Here is a 14,342-nt window from a genome sequence, read left to right as displayed (position 1 = left end):
TGTATCACCGCCGCAGGCCCGGCACGTTTAGGCCCCGCCCCCTCTCAATCACTGCGCCTCACGGCCGATGCCTCACTCCTTCAGGATTGATGGCCTCCAGTGGCCTGCGCCCGACTGGTGCGGGGGCTTGGACATGCGCCCTTGTAGACGCCCCTCGGCAGCACGCGCCACGGGGGCTCAGGGCTGCGCACCACTCGTCGCCAATGTTATGGGGATGCTCTGGGGCACCGGAGCAAGACACAGGGTCCCTGCTCACCTGGGTGCACTGCGGACACGCAGTGAATAACAGCAGAGCAGGCACCCTCCGACAGCGGGATCACCCGCTATTGGTAGCCCATTGGGGGCACCCAGCACACAACGCCTGGGCACTATGTTCACACTGGCCCAGGCAGGCCACAGGACCGTGATCACACGGCAGCACCAAGCAGACACAAAAATGACAGGAGCCAGGAGTTGCAGCTAACTGGGTCGCCACTGCAGTGTAGCACGTTCCTGCAGTGGCCCCTTTTATTAACCTTATGATGCAGGGATGATCCGTGTCTCCTCCAGGCACACCACGCCCCTTTTAAAGGGGCACTACATTACCTCGTGGTACAGTGTACAGTTTAAGTACCATTGGGAAGGGAGGAATGCGTTGTGCCCAGCCCCACTCCATAAAACACATCTCATCCAGGTAAATCGTCCATCTGCATGAGAAAACCCCAAAAAGAACAGAATCCGCCTGTACTTTAAGTAAATCTCACCCCCTGATGCACATTACAAACCCGCGAAATACACTGGCATACCCCCTCCCCAATATTGCCTCACCCGTGATGCATATTACATATCCCCCAAATATACTGAACTAACGAAAAAAACTAAACAACTGACTCCGCCTGTACTTTAATGAAATCTCACCCCTGATGCACATTACAAACCCCCATAATACACAGAAATACCCCCTCCCCAATATTGCCACTATGCATTAAAGTAACAATGAACATGAGATACCTTTAAGACTTACCTTAAAGCAAATTCAAGCACCAAATAATCAACTATACGAAATGTGGTTTGCAGCGGAGGAATCTCTCCCGCGCCTTCCAGCTCGTGCAGAGCCTTGACTTCCCGCGCGTGCAAGAAAAGATGACGGAGGGAACGTTGAACCCCACGTGATGCAGAGCAGCCCACGTGATGAAGTGGAGGCGGAGCGTTGCTATGGTCCGTTTCTCGGGTGGGAACTAGACAGTACCCTTTACGAAACGCTCATGTCCTGATTCCAGGCGGCAGCATCAGGTGAGTGCATGCGATTCATCTCCTGTAGTGAATTTTATAGGCATTTCTTTTAGCATCCATTAATTTAGACGTACTCAACCCTTTGTTTTATTGGTAAGAGGAGCCCTTTTGCAACCTCTGGAAAGGCACGTTGAAGCTGTAATTCGTTGTATTGTACTTATCACATGTTGAGTTTAAAGTACGTGACTTTCTAAACATCTGGTTTTGAAATTACACGGGGCAGCCTGTTGTTGTTGGTATTATAGACACATCAGCTGCTCCGAAGCTCATTTACGGTACGGTTCAGGCTCTGGAATGCTCGCAGACACAGTAACTGCTGTGCAGCTACAACACAGACCCTGCTCTGGTGTAAGTGACTACATATATAATAATCAGGCCCGTTTATTGTCCCAGGTGAAGTGGGCGGCTGCCCAGGGCGCAATTGCACCTGGGGGCGCAATTGCCCCGGTCCCTGGAGGGCGACATTTCCCTGGGTGTGGGGCACGAATGCCATGGGGAGAGTAGTCAGCCCCCCAAATCCTCTCCTGCCCCGGGCCCCTAATCTCCCCCAGCCGGTACCTGGCTGTCTCTGCACCAGAGTCTCTGCAGATTTCCCTCCTGTGGTTTCTTCACAGACTAGGGGGTAGCTTGCATGTCCCTCCCCTTGTTTTTGGACATAGTGTGTAGCAAGGTCTGATAGGGGAACGCCCTGCCCCCTCCTCTTCTCCCTGATATTGTTTCGCATCCTTCAGAACTCTTTTGGACATTTTTTCAGGGGTAGGAACTAAATCCCAGGGCTAGCGGAAGTGACAATCACACGACCATTGACCGCTGATGACCTCACCGGAAGTGATGTAATTTGACCCACACCCCAAAGTGACATCACGGGAAGCGATGGCACATGAACTTTCACCCCTTGACAAAACAGAAAGTGGCATCACATAGCATTGTTCCTAAGTACACTACGAAAAATATAGTTACGATATCACTATAATGTGATATACATTTCATACATGAATGGATCACCATATGTATTGTTAATATCAGTGTATATAGGCCCATATTACCGGATTACTGTGAATGCAAGCAGACGTCCAAGGCCAAATGATAATGATGTGTTATTATATAGCATTTACACTTAAGCGCTTTATATAGAACAAATAAACATACAAAATCACCCAATCTGTGTTGACACTCATTAATCGATCTCGGAAGCATGAACGGCTGAGTTGAGGTGTTTAAGAACAGACTAAATCAGTGACTCACCCCCTTAACTGTACCTGAAATAAACTTTTAATGAGTCTAGCAATTATTGTATAGCATTCCAAAAGACAAATTATTTGTTATTCCTGTTCTTTCTTATATAAGGTCACCTGTCAAAGTGTTACACTTTTGGAACCCCCTGTTGTTTTTTATTTTTTATTTTTATTTTTGAAATTTTTTTTTTGGAGGCCTGAACAAGAAAGGTAGCACTCCACAAATAAAGAGCCACATGGCGCCGGCCACAGCCCATGAGCTTATATATTTATTTTTTGTTTTTAAAACTTTTTTAAAGGATTTTTTTTTTTTTTTTTTTTTTTTTTAGGGGTAGCAATGGAGACCCCCAAATGACGTACCTGCTAGGAACCTCCTCCCTCTGCTGCTTTCTGGGTCTGCCCTTGACTGTGCGGGGGGGGTGGAACTCCCCCTCTGTGCGCAGTGGAGTCACTGTTTGTCCTCCTCCTCGGGTTTCAAACGACCCTCCTCCTGACCTTGGTGCCAGGATCACTCTGCTCTGAGCCCGACCAAATAGCCTCTCCCTTATTCTTTCTTGCCCACCACGGATGTAGATGGACCCTTTAGCCCTCTATTCGGCCTCAGGATTTGTCCAGGGAGGCCAGGGCCCCACCGGTCACTGTCTCCTATGTGTGGAGTGCCTCTTGCTCCCTTGTCTCCCTGGCTATGCTTTGAATGGGGGTGTGCTGGCTGAGGCACTATATGCAGTTCCAAAATCCAAAATGTACCTCAAATGGGCCTCCAGCTGCCCCTCTATAACACTTCAGGGCCTCCCCTGTTCTTCTCTGCAAAGTGCTGGCTTAAAAGCTTGGGCAGGAGCTCTCCCGTCACGCTCCCCCACTCCTCAACGTTACTCTACTCAAAGCTGGTGATCACTGCCTGATGATCACTACCTGCACTAGCTAGCCTCTGCCTGCTTGCACCCTTTCCTTGGGCCAGGGTGCACGCTGACCTGTGATGGTTATTCCCCTTGGGGGGGGGTAAGGGGGAGTCGAGCCCCTCAGGGTCCAGCTTCCTAGCCTCTTCGCTGTGGTGCCCCTCACAGGCCTCTTAGCTGCTCTGGGTGCTCTTCTCCACTGCACAGCTCTAAGCAGTGTGCTATGGGTATGGCCCCTTCGGATCTTTCTGATCTCTCCGATGAGCGGCTGCTGTGCCGGCGTGGGGACGGCTCGGTCCCGCCTCGATCTTCCTGCTGGTGCTCGCCAGCAGGGGAGCCCCTGCTCCACTAATCCAGTTCCGGTTGGCCTCCAATATTGCAGGCAGCTCCTTCCTGACGGGCTCCTCCGCCGTCCTAAAGCATCTGCTTTCCGCCATGCCGCCTCGTAGCCGAATTGGATCCTCTGCCACCCTGGGTTTCCCCGAGTGGTTCTTCTTGCTTGCGGTCTGCGAGCGTGTCTCTCAGCTTGGCCTGCACTGGCCACGGGTGCAGTGCCCCGCACCTCAGACATCGCAGAGACAAAGGCTGCACACCCGCCTCTGCCGAAGTCCCCCAGCGATCTGGCCTGTTGCACTCCGGGAAGGCTCTTTTAATCTATCTTTATTGTCTTTGGCCTCGGGGGGTGAGAGCTCCACTATCATGCTGCTCTCCCCTCGGTGGCTGTCTTAGAATCCCAATCACTGTGCACTTTTTAATGAGTATCCATCATATATGCCAGTACAAAATGCAGTTTTAAATTTTTTTTTAAAGAAAGGATATGTGCTTTCATGTGGCTGCACTAGCATTTTGGGGCACCCAGTCTAGCCATTCTTTGCTGTGTCATGGCATTTTTTTTTTTTTTACTGGGATTTTGACAAAGCAAGCATGATGAGTGTTATTATGTGTCTAGACTCGCATTTAGGGCAGCCAGTCAATCCATTTCTTACTGTGGCATGGCTTTTATCACTGGGTATCAAGGGTAAAGCAAACATGATAAGCATTACTACGCATCTAGACTCGCCTCCATTGTGCAGCCAGTTTGGACATGTTTTCTTGTTGTGACAAAACATTTTTAAAGGCAAAGCCAACAGGAGTGTGAGGCAGAGCCATGATGGGCATGTTTTTTTATAGTATCATTACTGGCATTATTACGTTCAATTGATATGTACTGCACCGCTACCACCCAGGGGCAGACTCCAGGCGCTCGCGTGGATCTGCAAAATAATGCGGTGGGGGAAAAGGGTGAGAGGATAGGATCAGAACCAGGAGGAACTGGCGTCTGTGAGTGTTTTGCATGTGGTCACGTGAGCAGCCTCGCGCTTTGTAACCGTATGGGTAAAATTTCCATGCCTCGGGTGTGTGGTAGTGTTTCGTGTTGGTGTTAGTGTTGTGTGGTTATGATGGGTTGGTAGTGTGCTCTGGTTAGATATTGTCTATAAGGGATTCAGAGTCACAGGTGGTCATAGCTGTAAGGTAGTCTGGCATCTTGTTGTGTTGTTGCATTTTAGATGGTATTGGGTGGTTCACTCTGGATGTCAGCATAGTAAGGGTTCTTTATATGTTTATGAGTGTGGCTAGTCCAAGATCTGGTTATAGAGGCGTCAGTTATGTAGGAGGAGAAGGAAGGGAAGAGGGTTAGTAAAGTTGGTCAGTTGTTGTGGTCTATCTGGGGCGGCCCTTTGGATGCCACTTGATGGTATCTAGCCAGGTTCTTGTTTGCGGTTCTTTGGCCCCTCTCGTCTCCTCTCTAGTTGTTTGTCTGCAGTGTTGTTGCTGCTGGTGTCCCTTCTAGGTTGTCATTGTCTGCTGAATAGCCAGGTTTTGAGCAGTTTCCTGAAGGTGATGTGGTCTTCTGTTGGTGTAATTACTTTGGACATGCTGTTCCAGGTGTTAGCAATTAGTCGTGCAAATGCTGTTCTGAGAATTTCCTTTTTTTGTGGTGTTTTGCCTCTATATGTAGGTCGTTGCTGGATCTTTGTTCCCTTCCTAGGCGACACTGGCGAATCTTGTCTTGGGGGAATTCCACTCGTTGGCTGTGCAATGCTTTGTGGGCAATGCAGAGTGCTTTGAATTTGATGCACTTTTTTCCTGGTAACCTGTGTAGGGTTTCCAGTGCTGGAGTGATGTGGTCTCTTCTGTTTAGTCTTAGTAGGATCCTGGCTGCTGTATTTTACACCCTTTGCGGTTTCCTGGTGAGTCTTTCTGGGATTCCTAGGTAGAGGCTATTTGTGTAGGTAATTCTTGTATCAGGGATCTGAGTAGTTGTAGGAGGAAGAAGCATTTTATGGTGATTGCAGTGACTTGCGGTTCCTGTGATAGTCCGTTGTCCATGAGTATTCCTAGGTTGTTTACTACATTGGTAGTCTCTGGTTGCTTTCCCATGCTGATTGGCCAGTCCAATTGTGGGTTCCCTACATTGAACCCTGCGGGTGAGAGCATTATTTCTGTTTTTGCTGGGTCCAGTTTGAGGTTGTTCATTGTCATCCAGTTGTATATGTCTGAGAGGCAGTTGTTGACGGTTGTTATTTTGTTCCAAACAATCAGTTGTGTTGTCTGCGTAGTTGTAGGCGGTAAGTCCATATTTTCATCAGTGGGCACATGCAGATGTTGAAACGTAGAGGGGAGAGGCTGGAACCCTGTTGGACTCCGCAGGATATATTTTTGGTGTTTGAGGTGAACAGTAGTAGGTAGGTTCTTTTGGTTCGGTTTGATAGGAATAAGGTAATCCACTTTAGTGCGGATTCCTGCATGCCACATTCCATCAATCTTTTTATTAGTGTTGCGTGGCTGATTGTGTCAAAAGCTGCTGAAATGTCCAATAGAAGGAGGGCCGATTGGGTGTCATCTGCGTTTATTTTGGGGGCGTGGCCTGGAGCTCATGGCGAGTAGAGGCTGACTTGTCGAGCTCCGGCCGAGGTGCCGTTTCTAGATCCTTATTGCCAGCTAAAATCACACCCTCGTCGGTGTAAAACAGCTACGAGGGCAGCTGAAGCGGACCCCAACACAATCCGATCGATGTGCAGAAAAATCGGATCTCCAGGACTGGCGGGACCGCACTCGAGCTGCCCCCCCCTTTCTGCATTGACACGCATCCAAGATGGTGGCCCGCCGGTGACTGCGAGGCCCCCCGGGGAAGCGACGCCGTACGGCGCGACTGCAGAAAGCTGCGATCACACTGGACCCTGATCTCCCGTGCGGGTGCGCCCAAATACTGGTGCTGCCCACCCGAGGCGACCCCGCCGAGCTACGGCTTGCTGGGGGAGCTCGATGCCACGCACAAACTGAGGCCGGAGGGTGCAGCTTGAAAATGCCGGAAACATCCACCCGAGACCCCGTCCCAACACTGCCGGGATACATCCGGAGGGAGAAGTTATTACAGGAACCCGGAGTGTGGAGTGACACGAGGAAACGCACCTCAATAAATGAAACACAGAGCCAGCCTTTCCTCCCTGCCTCCGAACTACCCAGCCGTGGTGAAGCAGAGACGAACAACCAAAGGTGAGGAGGACGGCAGGGCCAAAGCATTAGCTGTTGCACCTCCCATAGATTCGGGGGCAGTGTCAAAGACCACCAACACAGCGAGTGGCTTCCCCAGAAACTGACCAGTGGGTACCCAGCACCCCTCTGGCCACTTAATACAGAGACTTACCAATCCGGGGACCACAAACAGCATAACAGGGTGCAGGGCGAGGGCCCTCTGGCACCCAAACAAATGTGCCACTTGCACTGGGGGACACAACCCAGCCCCCATCCCCAACAAACGAAGGACACTATAATATTGGTCGGGCCCACCCGCTCGACCCCCGAATCCACCCAGATCCTCACCGGAGAGCTATACACCCTGCCCCCAAAGTAAGCTGAGCAACACACCATTAAAGCTTCAGCATGGCCGCCAGGAATAAAGGGAAACCAGTCACCATGGACACGTATGTCTCTACCAAAGCGAAAACCCCTGTGCAAACCTGCGTTTCCACCCCGGAACCCGAACAGGCAAGAGAGGGTGAACCCACTGATAACCAATCCCAGGTACTGGGAGCCATTGCATCGCTGCGGGCACTTATGGACTCCAAGATTGATGAATTCAGATCAGACATCCAACTCATGCGCCAGGATGCCCGAAACCTAACTGAAAAGGTGACAACCGCTGAGACAACCATAAATGAAACCTCAGAGGACACAGTAGCCCTGAAGGCCAAGGTCGTGGACCTCGAGAGGAAAGTGGCTGCTCTGGCGGCAAGGTTCGATGAGGCCGAAGGTCGTGCTAGACAGGGCAACGTCAGAATACTGGGAGTACCAGAGGGGAGCGAAGGCCCAAACCCAACGGCTTACATAGAGTCCCTGTTACAACAAGAGATAGGGGCTGGGAAGCTAACGCAAGGATTCGCAGTCGAAAGGGCACACAGGTCCCTACAGAGGAGGCCCCCACCTGGCTCACACCCTTGCCCCATAATCACCAAAATACTCAACTTCCAAGACAGAGAAGTCATCTTGAGGCACTCCAGGGAAGAGGGACCCATAGAACGCGGCAACTCCAAAATAACTATCTACCCCGATTACACCTAGAAAGTTCAAAGGGAAAGAAACTTATTTGTGCCGGTGAAAGCAAGACTCCGACATTTAAATCTGAAATACATGTTACTCTACCCATCGAGATTGAAGGTAATTTACAAAGGGCGAGCAATATTCCTGGAGAACCCAGCAGCCGCCAACATGTGGCTGGAAGACAAGAACCTTGCAGAAGGTAAAGACGCTCCCCAGAAGGAAGACTAAGACGAACCCTAAATCAGAATGTGAGAATCGAAACCACATACGAACCTACGCTGCTAACGCAGACATAAGGCAACCAGAAACCTAGCAGGTAATCCAATCAACAGTTGGCCACACAGAAGCGGCCATCGCTCGGCCATCCTGCCGGGCACCAGGCTCGACCCCCACAAACAGCCCAGGACAGGCCAGTTGCCTGACCCACCCACCTCGTGCCCAATACCCGGATAGGTTCAGATGGCGCAAGAGTTTCTGAGCACCACATGAAAAATGTAGTCGCTAGGTGCACCAGTTCTAGTTATGTTAAGTGTTTTATTAGTTACACAGTCTTCAAACCACTAACACTCACGAGACTCAGGAAATGTCAGAATCAAGAATTGAGAACGAGAGGACCCTGGAAGCCAACCCCAGGACCACGCAGCCCGGGACCGAGACCACACCACGACCCCGGTGAGGGCCGAATAGATGGACCCAAAGCACTAACCCAATGGAGTCGCAACTCAAGGTTATGACGTGGAACGTGAGGGGGATGGGCTCGTACCTAAGAAGAAATCGGATCCAATCCCATCTCTGCAGAAAAAAGGTCTCGATTGCGATGTTACAAGAGACCCACCTCACGGAAGAAACCATGTCCAAACTGACAAAAAAATGGGGTGGAATCGGAAGGGGAGCACCTTACTCCAAATACGCAAGGGGAGTGTTCACGTGGGTAAATCCGAATGTGCCCTTTCAACTACAGGGCCTTGAGACTGATAAGGAAGGCAGGTACATAATAATGTGGGGTACTATCGAACAAGTGTCAGTCTGTCTGGTGAATTCCTACTTCCCACAACACGGAATACCCTCACACCTCAAAACACTGTGCACCAAAATGGTGCACCACAGAGAAGGAACCTTTATCTGGGGAGGCGACTTCAACTGTGTCATAGATGGCTCCATGGATAGGTCAGAACCACCCCACCAACCAAGCAACGCCGCAACTCACGCGCTGAACACCACACTCGTGCACCTCGATCTAGTGGATATCTGGAGGGAGCATCACCCCACTGAGAGAATCTATTCCTACTACTCAGCCCCACATAAGATCCACACGAGGATAGACTACTTGTTCATAGACACAGAACAAGTCCCAATGGCTGAAACTAAGGCATACCTAGGCAGGTCGATTTTCCGACCACTCACCACTGATTATGCAATGGAAACTCAGGGGGCCTAGACCACCGATCCCTACATGGAGAATGCCTACCACAGCTCTTACTGACCCCGAATTCAGAGAGGACCTTGGCGAAAAACTAGAGGTATGCATAGACATCAATAAAGGCTCTGTTGCAAGCTGGGGCACGCTTTGGGAAGCCATGAAAGTAGTGACACGAGGTGAAGTGATATCAAAAGCCGGCGGTATTCGAAGGCAACTGAAGGCTGAACTAGAGGAACGGGAGGAGGAGATAACACGCCTAGAAACCAACTCCAACGCCACACCGGAAGCGGAGGCGAAGCTGAGAGAAATCCGAGAGAAGTGCCAATCAGCCTGGGACAGGCTAGTCAAATTCGACTTCGCCACATTCACGGCCAGGACACACAAGGAGGCCGATAAGCCAGGCAGACTCCTGGCTTGGCTGTGCAGGCGTGAACACCCCAAACACCTCCCAACAGAGATTTTGGATGAAAATGGGGCAATGCACAGGACACAACTATAAATTAACACAGCGTTTACCGAGTTCTACTCCAGTTTGTATTCCCATGAGGAACAAATATCCATAGAGGAAATCAAGGCTACCTTGGAGGAGATAAGTCTCCCCAAAATCTCTGCCGAACAGAGCGAGTCATTAGAGGCGGAGATCACCACCGAAAATGTGACAGAAGCGATTCGATCACTAGCCACCTGCAAGGTTCCTGGAAGTGACGGCCTCCCGCCTGAATTTCACAAAACATATGAAACCACTCTCACCCCTATCCTCCACGAGGTCTACCAGGAGGCCTACGAGAATGGGATCCTACCCAACACCATGAAGGAGACGATAATAATTCCCATGCTCAAGCCGAACAAACCACACAATAACTGCGACTCCTATTTCCCCCTAGCTATGCTGAACTATGATAGTAAGATCCTCACTACCATCCTGGCCAGGAGACTCGCACGGGTGGTGGGGTCCCTAATTCACGAGGATCAAAACGGCTTTGTTCCTGGATGCAACACCACAGCCAATTTTAGAAGGCTCCAACACATTATGATCGAGACCTACACGAGAGATGAAGACCTGGCAGTGCTCTCACTCGACGCTATCAAGGCCTTTGATTCCATATTCTGGGAGTGGCTCATAGAGGTGCTGAGGGAGTTTGGCTTTGACGAAGGCTTTGTGAGATGGGTCACGGTACTATATAACTCTCCTGTGGCTAGAGTGAAGACCGGTGGAAGGGTGTCCGAACCCTGGGAGATACAGCGGGGCACCAGGCAAGGGTGTCCAGTATCGCCTATGTTATACATCTTAGGCCTAGAGCCAATAGCTATTTACTTCAGGAAACAGTTTTTTGATGCAGGCATAAAAATAGGCAATGAACACTCCGTAATATCGCTGTATGCAGATGACGTTCTCCTATATCTGAAAGACCCCCAGGTTACCGCACATGCTGCATTGGACGTCCTTGACAACTACGCGCACTACTCTGGGATTAGATTCAGCAGACTAAAATCCTGTGCATTCCCCCTGGCCAGACTGAGGGGCTCGAAGGAGACCGATCTACCGGATGTTGGGATAAAATGACAACCCGACGCGTTCCGGTACCTGGGAGTTCACATGAGGCACACCCCGATGCTCACACATGAACACAACACAGAAGCAGTAATAAGTGGCCTCTGCAAATCCATGAATTTCTGGTCAAAGCTACCACTAGCAATGATGGGCAGAGCAGCAATTGTCAAGATGATAGTTCTCCCTCGATTCTTGTACTACTTCATAAACATCTGCCACTACATCAGACGACCCTTCTCCAAGAAGTTGGAAGCACTAATCAGGGACTTCCTATGGGGACCATCTAGGCACAAACTGTCCTTGTCCGTTCTGTCGCTACCATGCAGGGAAGGCGGAATACAGCTCCCTGACCTCCAAATGTACTATCTGGCGGCACAACTCAGCCACGTGACGAGGTGGCTCTCGGATGGTCCGACCGCTGAATTGGGGCTACTACGACAATCGCCTTCCGAGTTATTCCCTAAAGAGACACTCTGGAACCCACTAAAGCAGACGCGAGATGCTCCCATGATCACCGAACTTTGCAGGCAGATATGGTCCAGAACCTGCTTCGTCAAGCAACTGAAACACCCCTACTCCCCCAATACCCCTCTCCTGGCAGATGCATGCAAAACCCAGGCGGATCTCATCACAGCGAGAAGATGGGAAAGCGCTGGGATCTACACATGGGGTGACATGTTCGAAGATGGCATGTTCAGGGAGTTTGAATCACTCCAGAATAACGAGGGGCTCTCATGTGGCCAGTTCCTGTGGTACCACTGGATCAAACAAATTGCCAAGAAGAATTGGTGCAGTTGGCCGGAGGAGCCTAGCCTGGACCCCTATTGCAAGAGATGCACGACCTCACAGATGGCTGGAAACCAGTTTCTCGACTCTACATTCGGCTGATGGACAAGCCCAACCCTAAAAGTGCGACACTTAAGGAGAAGTGGGAAACAGACCTGGAAACCACACTGTCGGATAAGGAATGGGAAAGAGTACTACTCTACCCCAAAGAGGTCTCGAGAAACGCCAGATTCAGACAGATTCAACTGAATGTCCTATATAGGACTTACGTGACCCCACACAGGGTGGCCAGTTTCAATAGACAGACATCGCCAAAATGTCCATGGTGTGGCAACGACAAAGCAGACCTGATCCACATGTTCTGGACTTGCACCAAGATGATGACATTATGGTCCAAGATAAAACAGTCTTGCACAGACGCTGGAATAACCGGTTATGAATGGACCCCAAAAGAATGCTTACTAGGCACTCGCCCCAGAGCGAGCAAGCAGGTGGTCAAGTTGATGGACATTGCATGAATACTTGCTAAAAGAACTATAGCCATGGCATGGAAGACACCAGGGGGCCCAAGGTATGAACGCTGGATCAAGGAACTGGAAAGATGGACTGAAGCTGAAACCAGACCCTGGCAAGACGGAGTCAACACAGGTGGAGATAGTAAAAATTACACTCTCGACTCTTGGAAGGCCCTTCTGAGCGACATCCACTTCGCTGCAGATCACAAGCCCCCCCTGAGGAAATCACCCTAACTAACACAGCTGAACTCAAGAGCCACCCAAAGAATGGGAGCGCTCCGGCACGAGTCCCCTCCAACAACCAAGCTGTTGCCCCACTGCATCCCCATCTCTAATTGAGTCCTGAGAATATTATCGCGTGACACGAAGACCGTTGTAGTAACACGTTTTATCACGTTTCTTTGTTTTATTAACCTTTTATTCCTGTATGCAAGTAACTAAATGCCAATAAAATCTGTTACACATCTGCGTTTATTTTCAGGTCGGCCCATATGATAGAAGTGCTGATTCTGTTCCTCTCATCGGTCTGAAGCCAACTTGCGATTGGTCGAGTATTCCGTTTGTTTCGATGTGTTTAAGTAGTTCTCCAGGATCTTCGCTGTGTAGGGCAGGTTGGCTATCTGTCTGTAGTTGCTTGGGTCTTCTGCGCTTTTTGACCTTTTTTTTATCAGTGGTTTGATGTATGCTGATTTGAAGGAGGATGGTACTATCCCTCTTTTGAGTGATAGATTCATTAGGTTCCAGAAGCATGTCGCTGGGGTTCTGTGATTGAGGAGGTCCGGGGGACAGGGGTCCCTTGGAGATCCTGCAAGGTTGGTGCTCTTGATCAGTGTGGCGAAGGTTTCCTCTGTGATTGGTTCTAGGCAGATGAGTTTGCTATAATCTCTGTTTTGTCTGGTGTCTGTGGTCCAGTGGTTGTATTTGCCCCGCTGTATTGTGATGGTCTCCTGTATTGTGTCTATTTTTGCTCTCAGGTGGTTGCTGATTTTGTCACAAAGTGTTTGTGTTTAGCAGTAAGAGTTTTCTTTTTATCTCTGATGATTTTAAATAGTTCTTTATTTCTGTGAATTGTTTGCCGATTCTATTCTTGTGGCGTAGTAGAGTTTTTTTTTGTTTTTTTTTGCTTTGAGGACTGTTGCTTTGTACAGTTTGAGTTGTCTTTGGTATGTTATTTTGTCTTGTCTGGTGTACTGTTCTCTCCATTTTGTTTTGATTTTACAGCTCTTTTTTTGAGTTTTTTCAGTTCTTCTGTGAACCATTTTTTTTTTTTTTGGTGTTGCTTTGAATGTTTTAGCTGGTGCTAAATGGTGAAGGGCCTGGGTGTCATAAATCACCAAGGTATCTTTTGAAAAGGATATGGTAACCAAAAAGGATACAATTGGTAGGGCTCTTCCGGATCCTTATTCACACGAATTGATAGTAGTGAATCAAATTAGACCTTCCAAATGATACCACTCTCTGACCGATGAAACAGGCAGAGAGAGGGATCACTGGAAAGGGCGTGGGAGCTTTATAGGAAGTCAGCCTAGGATAAATGAAGTATCATAAGAAATTGTCCCAAATCAACTGACTATAGAACAGCAATATCACTAGTTAACAACACTGACCTGTGGGGTTAGAACTGAAGTCTTCACCAAGTCTCTGAAGAAATCCAGGAGTTGCAACAACGAAAAGGAAGGTAAGGTTAGTAAGGGAGACTTATCCTGAACGGCACGAGGCTCACGCTAGATACCGGGTTGGTGCACCAAAGGATAGCGTCCAAAGTACTGTGCACAATCACCTTCAAAAGAAATACTTCTTTCCCACGTAGAAACAGAAAAGGATGAACTGAGTCCACCTGTTATCTCCTCACAGGTGCCAGGGATTCACTCCAAAGCAAAGAATAGTATGCGTGTGGAATTACACGTTCAACACAGTTCAAAAGCCTGCATGCAGGATTACACGCGACAGTGTTCACGCAGCCGGGACAGCCGCTCTTGAAAGCGGGAGGATTCACACGCAACACAAGGACACGCAACTAGGACCACAGCGTGTAGAGTAGAGTAGCTTGCGTGCGATAAGCAAACAGAGTGCACACAGTCAGAG

General features: G+C 49.5%; 1 protein-coding gene across 3 annotated transcripts in view; it reads left to right on the top strand.

Annotated features, from left to right (window-relative positions):
- The first annotated feature begins 1,125 nt into the window (after positions 1 to 1,125).
- EOGT (EGF domain specific O-linked N-acetylglucosamine transferase) overlaps positions 1,126 to 14,342 on the top strand; it is a 728,283-nt gene continuing 715,066 nt past the window's right edge. For 2 of the 3 annotated variants that reach the window (XM_069643799.1, XM_069643798.1), the window contains exon 1: positions 1,178 to 1,272. The gene's annotated coding sequence lies outside the window, so the exon portion shown is untranslated. Of the gene's footprint in view, positions 1,273 to 14,342 lie in introns of all 3 variants that reach the window. The other variant, XM_069643797.1, reaches the window with a different exon arrangement.

This window comes from Ambystoma mexicanum, chromosome 2p (genome assembly GCF_040938575.1).
Source record: "Ambystoma mexicanum isolate Mex_15411 chromosome 2p, UKY_AmexF1_1, whole genome shotgun sequence".
In the NCBI taxonomy this organism is placed as follows: Eukaryota; Metazoa; Chordata; class Amphibia; order Caudata; family Ambystomatidae; genus Ambystoma; species Ambystoma mexicanum.
This window is presented reverse-complemented; position numbering and strand designations above follow the sequence as displayed.